This window comes from Ruditapes philippinarum, unplaced genomic scaffold (genome assembly GCF_026571515.1).
Source record: "Ruditapes philippinarum isolate M1 unplaced genomic scaffold, ASM2657151v2 ctg4529_1_1_1_1, whole genome shotgun sequence".
In the NCBI taxonomy this organism is placed as follows: Eukaryota; Metazoa; Mollusca; class Bivalvia; order Venerida; family Veneridae; genus Ruditapes; species Ruditapes philippinarum.
In genome coordinates this window covers 19,460-28,905 of record NW_026858058.1, presented here as the reverse complement: position 1 = coordinate 28,905, position 9,446 = coordinate 19,460, and positions in this window count along the sequence as shown.

The window sequence follows — 9,446 nt, the reverse complement described above, 5'->3', positions numbered from 1 at the left end:
CAGGTCCGATACTCGTGCCTGTGATTCTAAACAGTCAATTTTGGAGGATGAAGATTGATTAATCGACACAATGCAATCAAGTTTAACTGTTGAAACATTAATAAAATAATTCATGAAAAATGAGTGAAACATCTTTTCTTATGATTTCGTTTTTTGTTCAATGAATACTATACATCAGCGTCAGAAAGATGCGAAATAATACAGGTCAATGAGCTGCGGAAATATTCTCCGCTTCAAAAAACGTTAGTGGTCTCCCTTATTATGTCACTATCGGTCTGAGCGGTATTTACATTGTATCAGACCTTTAACACTGGTTTATAGTTATGATGCGATTAACACCTCTTATTTCTTAAGCATATTCTTATGACTCGTAGCTTTATGCCTGTTTTGTGTCTTAAATATTACATATGCTAAAAACAAATTTACACAATTTATTGACAAATGCAGTATGGACAGAAAGTTACAGGTGACCCCAATACATGGAAATAGATTGTATCAAAATTTTGAACGCTTGACGTCCGGTATCCGGGCCTAATTTATTTCAAGGCCAATTATCACTTGTCAATGTATAAATATCTTTAATACTCTCGATAGATCAAATAAATGTAGTAGCACTATTTTCAATTGCTTTGATAGTTTTATATACTCTCCTTTAAATACCTGAATCTGTTCTGTACAGTAGCATATACAATGTTGTTGGCTTAATATTGAAAGTCAACTAGAATAATTTTTTTCGGAAAATATAATTATGTTGTTATTTCAAAAGTTACTGTACATAAAACTATGTTTTTACAATAACCCAAAAGTAAAGCACTCAGTGCTTAAAACTTACTTTCACTTTACAGCTGGCTGTTTTGATGAAGTAAATTTTGACGACACTGTTTCAGTTTTAACAGGTGCTCGTCATCAAGAGCTAATTATGATTACAAGATTCTGTTCTCGGACCGCAAACACATGACACTGATGATGACTGTAAATCCGCTATTATTCGCGAATCGGCCTCGTCGCGAATTCATGATGCCGCGTAAATTTTATAACATAACATACATTATAAAAAAATAAATCTGATGACGATTTTTTTCGAATTGTGATTAAGTTTTATAATGTATACAGTAACTGAATGCAAATAATTGATATGTGCAATGTTTTATTTTACATCATAATAAAGATATGAAGGTTAAAGATTTTTCCCATTTCTTTTTCCTCACGAATACATGCATGTAAAACACAAAAAGAGAAAATATCCACTAATTTTGCACTTTACAGACAAATGTGAACCCATATTGTTTAGATATATTTCAATTCAATATATTTATTGCATAAAACATGTAACATATTTATAGCAAACAATACATGAAATACAATGAAAATGTATAGGTTTTACTTATGTTTATACAAAAATTATTGACAAAAGTTTTCTCAAGAGCTTATAGCATTAAAGAATGTTTGTTAGTTTCTCATTACATTAGCATAATATATAAATTTACATAGATTCGGAATAATTTTTCGGTTAGTTTCACTTAACAAGTTTTTGAATTTTTGTAAGTTAGCCCAGGTATAATAATAACGTTTTAGATATTTTCTACGTAGTTCTCTAAATTTTGGGCATATAAGAAAAAATATTTACGGTAAAACAGTGATCAACGGACAATTTTTATACGGTAGATTAAGTGTTATAAACAAGTATTTAACACCTTAATACAAACATTTAACGTTTTATCAAATACGGCATTTGCAAACAAATTTGACAAATGATTAGAAAACTGTTCATAATAAGTCAATTACATGTATGTAGGTACATTTTGTATTTAAAATAAATAAATAAAAATTGTCTCTTATTATCACCATTTTTTGGAAATAAAATTCAAAGAACCGCGAATATAAGTTCTGAACCTGCCATCGTGAATTAATGAATACGCGAAATAATCCGGGGGGTGGGGTTTCCGCGAAATAAAGATCACGCGAATATAAAGTGATTAACAGTAGTTGAAATCAAAGGCAACTTTGTTTATATGTATAGGTTATAATTCATATATTAGAATTACATACAAAACACGTTTAAAGGAGTGTTAGCGATCGTTGCACTTAACTTGTATTTAATTCTAATCTGTGAAATATAACCGGTTTCACTCCTCCCTATTTATGTCGGTCTGTATCATATCACGTACACAGTCGTCGGCTTAATTCTACATACAAAGAATATGGAATGCTATTATCATTAGCAGTATCATATGTGCTTACAAATATTTAGCTCACATCCATATTTCCATAAATATCTTCCCTTTGATCATAACTTTAAAATCGTTAAAATTTACTACATCAACTTTGTTTCTAAAGGGATTTTTTTTCAAACTTTAATTATATTATGTTCCTTTATCATCAACAACTAGGTTCATAACTCAGGTATCTTATTCGTTCATAAATAACTTTAAACTTTAAAATTAGACTTTTTCATTGAATTGTATCATTAACAAATACCTTTAAGATATATACTGTCGGTAAGTGTTTATTTTAGTTTGTCCAACCAATTTTGGATATTTCATTCTTTTTATTAAGATTAATGTCATGTTAACCCTGACGTCAATATCTCTAGGCATGATTTTCTTTTTTTGAAATATGGTTAAAATGTTAAAATTATATTTTTTTCTCATTTGAGTTACGTTGAAACTTTACTTTAGTTTTTGTATTTCGAATGCCTTTACACAACTTTTCCCTTTCTTGTCAGTATTTCGCGTTGCTTGGGATTTTGATTCTTGATTGAAAAATTGTCGATTAAACTTAAAGTTTCAGACGAGTGGAAGCTAGTTTATTGTAGAATCTATTTCAAAAACATATTTTAAACTTTTGTTCTTTTCCCTGTTTATGAAAATTTCTTAAAACGCATTTTTTTTAGAAAATACACATTATGATACTGCGTACACTATCAAAAAATCAATATATTATGTTATTTATTGTACATCCTCCTCAAAAAGGTTTGAAGTCAATATTTTTATGATTTGTTAACTCATTTATGTAACACTCTGTCCTGATTAAAAAGATAACTTTTTATAGTCAAATTTATATCTCATATAGAAAATAAATGGATGCCGATAATATGGCGAACTCTTCTCCAGACAGCATAGAGGACGTAATCGGCAACGTGGTCCTAACAAATGTGACTTTTGTTAACATGTGACTTTTTTGGAGTATCATTACTTGACATTTACGAGTCTTACCTCTGAAAGCAAGTTTGAATATCATTGTGGAAAATGAAAATAGAATATAAATTTCGTAATCGCGACCTCTGATTTAGGAGTGCAGTGCTTTAAAAATGCATTAGCAAACCTCCGTACACCTCTAACGGTAACTTATCAGAATAATCCATTTTTAACCAATGACTTATCTTTTACATAACATAAAGTTGTTTATGAAGTTGTTAAATACCGATATAATATATTACATTCATTGCCTTTTGTCCTACGCAAAATGGGCGTGCACGAAAAACAACATACGTTTCTATGGAAAATTCGTATCGTACGTACGAAGGCCTTTATGTTTTTTTGGTAAATAACTTGTTCAAACTCTTATGATAAGTATCTTGTATGAAGTAAGGTGAGAAAATAAACTTAAATTACGAAATGTATCTTGATTTTGAGTGATCTGTGTTATAATATGACGCGGTATGGATTCAGATGATCAGTAATATAATCCCGAAGACCGTAGGCCTGAGTGATACATTATGATATACCGTGCAATATGTATCATACAGATCACTCAAAATCAAAATCAAGATCAGTATATTTACGTTCTAAAACCCCATGAAAAATATAGTTGGGCTATATTGTTGGTGGATAAATTTATGGTGGCTGATTTGGTACACTTTGTGCGTTGAATTGTCGATATCGACAACACAATCTATATCGTTATCGCTTTTTTGTCATGTCATCTCTTCATTGGCGAAACAGTAAAGTGGCGCACTGTCGCACTGTCGTCTTGTCGTCCTGTCGCTAGCGAAGCACGCCAAACGGCGCGTTGTCGTGCGGCGCGTTGTCGCGATGTCGACCTGTCGTTTGGCTTATATATGTATACAAATAGCCAAACCTTCGATTTGAGCCGAGGACAATGTGACATCACGACAACATGCAGCACAACAACGGGCATGCCGGCGTGCATCGTTAGCAACAGGACGACAACACTAATGTCCGAAAATGCGCAATTTGTCATTTTATCTTGATGTCGATAGCCACGACCCGACACACGAAAGTGTTCCAAATCAGCCACCATATAAATTTGTTCTCGCGTCAGAGTTTCTTATGGTTACGTTCCTTTAAAGGGACTCCATTGATGTTTAAAACCCTTAAAACAATAGCATTTGAATTTCTTACATAAATGCAACAGAAATTTATTCAAAGAAAATGTACATACTTTGATATTTTTTATCATCTAATATTACTGACTACAGTAGTGACACAAGCAGAACAATGTTGTACTATTGCCATGTCACATAACAATACGTAAGTCTTTTTGTATTGGAATTACTTTCCTTACCAGCTAGGCATCTGTAAAAGCACATTTATTAAAATTTAATATCTGGCCCTTCTCTCATTGACAGTGTATACGATAATTATGCACATTTTAGATGATTTTCAAAGCATCCGAAATAATGCACAGTAGTACTAACAGGGCTGGGAATCAAAACTGCGTCGATCGTATCCTACAAAATTAAACAAACGCCGCCATTTTGGAACGAAAAACGTATGTTTTTGTTTATAACTCTTTTTGTTGGAAATGACTGAAAACAAGATATATGTATTAACACGCTACACTATTTTCCGCTTCGTTCGGTATATGTTGCTTGCACAACTATTTTGTAAAACAAAAGTTATAGCGAACTTGCAACTCGAAGCGGAGCTGAATTTTTGTGAAGATGTGTGGATACGACGCAGTTCATATTGCTTTATCCATCGTTTTTTCCTTCAAATAAATTATAGACTCATCTCAGAGTTTACTATTAACTTCGAAATATAATTTTGCATCATTTACTAAAATTTCATTCGGAAGAGATGTTTATTTTCTAAGAAAATAATAATTTTTACGAAATGATACGACGCAGTTTAAAATAAAATATGATACGACGCAGTCATTTTCAACAAAAAAAGTTATAATCAAAAACATACGTTTTTCGTTCCAAGATGGCGGCGTTTGTTTACATTTTGAAGGATACGACGCAGTTTTGATTCCCAGCCCTGACTAAATCTAAATAGAAAAGACCTGTGTGTATGAATGATTTGGTAAGGGATCTGTAATGAGCGCATTTCTTGTTTGCGCGGAGCTTCTCAATTTATACTTGTTATACAAAAGTTATTGCAGTTCAAAATTTCAAATACGATTTTCTTAAAATGACAAAAATGACATATGGGTTTGTAGATTTAAGCCAATGCATGTAAGAGGATATTAGCTTAAAATTTGAAGCGATGGTGGTAACGTGTGGCTATAGACTAAAAGCGGCTAATACCAAAACGGACGATTAGATTTTACTGAACAGGTGTAAACGTGTGACTTAAGGCCAAAAGCGGCTGTAGAATATACCGATAAGTGAAATAAAAATTTGAAAATCTTTCGATGATAATTGGATAAAAGGCACTGGAAAGGGTAGAATAGACTAAAATATAATGTCACGTATAGTAAAAAGTGTATGTATTTTTTCATAATTTCACAGTGAAGGTCTTATGTTCAAAAGTTCTTGTTTTTTTTTTTTTAATTTTGTTTATTATTATAATCAACGCCTCCTACTTCATAAAAAGCCTAAGACTTAAATGTGTTTAATATCAATGAGATATGCGTAAACCAACACATTGGATATGCAATCCGTAAGCTGATCTGTATGTAATAACCGGGCATTGCTAAGAGAATAGGAAGACATTTTAAAAATAGTCATTTCAATGTATCTCATGGCGGATTTTGAACACAGGTGACAGTATGAGTGTTTGAACACCCCACCCCTTTCTGCCCCTGGACCACTACCACAACCCTGAAAAAAATATTTCACACTCTAAGGCTTACTATAAGGTACTAAATATAAAACCACCGATAAAATTATGAAAAAAAACTATTAAAATTATATTTATAGAAAGGTGAAATGCCTACTATATAATCATTTGCCAAACAATGTGGAACGCGGGAAATCTTCGTTTCGGCGACTCAGGCGTATCCCGGCGGAATATCGCTGCACCATTCATTTACATCAATAAAAAGAACTAGAATTCCACAGCTTACCTAATTCAAGTCCAAATTATATCAGTATCATTCCGATCTTTTCCCGTTTCACAGTATTTTTTGATTTGTCGTAGCCATTTTGCAGTCTGATACCTTGGTTGTAATACGCGATCTTATTGGACAAGCCAAATTACTTTTACTACGGTATTTCGTAAAAAGCGCCAAACTAAACAGTACGTTAGGCGAAGTACGACAGTACGATGTTGAAAATATGACAGTATGATGGTCACAATGCGATGGAGAAGCACGGCGTTACGATGTTTATCTCCGTCGTACTGTCGAGCCGTAACCATTGTAATGTCGAAATGTCACCATTGTATCTACTTTAATTTGCAGTTGGTCTTCAGCTTCACTATGTAGGGTACATATTATTGATGACATTTTTTAATATTAAGGTATAATATAGTATTTTTCTTGTAAATTTTATTATATATGTATAATACAGTCTCTTGTAAAGTTGTTCAAATTGACAGTATAGTTTAAAGTTTGCTTTGTAATGTGTTGTATATAATGTGCATGTATTGTGGTGAGTCTATAATAAACAAAACGAAAATTGCACCATAGTGCTAATTAAAATGACAGCGAAACTAGCTTTGCCATGCAGGTTGTATATCTAAAAACGAAAGAAACCAGATATTGGTTAATTCGTTTGGGGTTATTTCAAATGTAGTTAAATCACACTTTGATATGACGTGTCGTTTATTAATTGTCAACATGGGCACCGTCCACCTACAAGAGGTAGGAAAAATAAAACAATACATTTGAACACGTGTCAGTTGTCATTTAATTGTCGCCTGTTTTGAAATTGAAAAGGATGGTTCAGTAGACGAATAGAATAGTCGATTACCGACATGATTTTTAACGTAGAGTGTTTACAGTACATTGATCTAGGCTTATGCGACCATTTAATTACAGATATAAATTAGTGACCGTCATCAAAAAAACATCAAATTGCTTTACAAGATCAACAAATTCTGAATATTTCACTCTTCCTTTAATGCCACAAACATTTAAAGTACCAATATTTTAAAACATTGATATTTCACTGATCCCTGTATGTCTTAGGTTTCAACATAGTGTTAATTTGATTAAACAGCTGATAAGTTATAAGCTATTTTGGACCTGCTACGAGTTTTGTGTTGTATCAATGAATGAATATTTGGATCCGTGACCACTAGTGGTTGACCTTGATGAACTGATCTACCGACGTAGTGTTCGATGGTGACATGAAGCTGGACTACCACAACGTAATCTGTAATTTTAGTTTTGTTCCGTCCGGAAGAGTTATCTTTGGATATATATAATGTTTGATCTGAAATCCATTCCGACTCGAACACGTTGTCTTGGCTTGATTGATCTTTGTGGTCTGCGTCATTTGAAGTTATCATAGATGTAACAGCACCCGGTTCCCGTAGTTGTCATCTGGCGTTTAATTTCATCTTGTTTGATTTGATACATACGGAATATTATGTTGTAGTAGCTTTCTGAGGCGTTGTATTTTGCTACGAGCAGCGGTGGAAAATTGATATCTTGCGAGACCGAAGGTCGAGCGAGATATCAATTTTCCAACGTTGCGAGTAGAAAAATACATAATTTCAGAAAGCTACTACAACATAATTTTCCTTTTATTATATACCATTTCGTTTTATTCAGAAAATGAAATGTACTTGTCAAGAAATAAATTCATGACTGACGGATGAATACGTAATTCTTGCAAACTGGCCACGCCTTTAATAATTTTGGTTCCCGTTTCCAAATTCAACGTTATACAAAGCTAAGATCGGAACCAACGTCAAAAATAGTCCGGCACTTCCATATATGGTATCGTATTTGTCACTAACATAATACGGAAAATTCTATCCGCTGAAGCGTATTTGCGCTTCAATATTTGCGTGTATTTTAAGGAGAAAATGTATAGGTATATAATAAAGTCAATTATTCTATGTTTCACGTCTGTTCTTGATTGCATTTGTAAACTAAGCAAGTCTTGAAAAATGTCTTTCCCAGAGTTTGACAATTAAAAAAGGAAGATATGCAATGCTGACGTTTCGCGTTCCATGTATTTTGCGCAGCATGTATCTGTCAATTTTGATAAAAAGAAAGTGACTGAGTTTAAAAAAGCCGTCAAATTTATTCATTAATCATTGTCATATCGTAATGTATCTTCAAAATCCATTGTTCGAGCCTCTAACGGGAATCGAATCCATAGGCGAATCAGCGACATTAAATGTATACATAAACAGCTCATATTTCTTAAATAAATACTTTAGACAAGTATGACAGAACCACCTGGCAATACAACAGTAGAAAAAGATTAAATAAATACTACAAAAGTCACCTCTATGCCACCGTAAACAATTGCCCCTTTGTGGCTTGTATGATTATTAGATGTCGTGTGCACATTGCTGCAAGTAGATATGTATTGTTCCTTACAAATTTTTTCGATACATTAACAGTAACTCTATAAGATTTATTATAATATTATATATTTCCTTCAGACAACGAGAAAGAACATATACCTAGTTAGAAATCGCTTGTTATCATCTTGTGTGTCCTGTATTCCTCGTAAATACTATCAAAATGAGCATAAATGTACTCAAATGTACTCGAGTCTTCTCGAAAACCATACTTAGTTTTTATTATTATTATTTCAATTATAGTTACTAAACGATCATTAACCTTAACTATCGTTTAAATCTGTTAATTTTTGGAAATGAATTCGGTGATAATTATTAAGTGATTTGTACTACTTTGTTCAATTGTTTTAAATAATTTCACATTTACCACTTCTATCTTCTGATGATTAGCATCTGGCATACAAAATCATTATTTAAACGTTCTAAAACCCGTGTTTGCTCTGCATGGATGGGGTGGATATAGTGTTGAAAAAGTAGCTGTTTTTTATGGAGGCTATTCGTTGCCAAAAATCCAGCCTTGTTGATCTGAGTTGAACAGTTTGTTAATGGAAAAAATACAATTGTATTTCTTTGTATGTAAAATCCAATGTTGCATACTTGGATTGCGTTTGCCGATTTAACATTGTAAACATGCATTTCAACAAAATACAATTTGTTAAACGACAAAACATTAACTGATAGTAGCAATACCAAGTGTTCGAATACTCAAAACAGAAGTTACATTCTTAGCTTTACATTGTCGAATCATCATGATTCAGATCAGCATAATCCAGC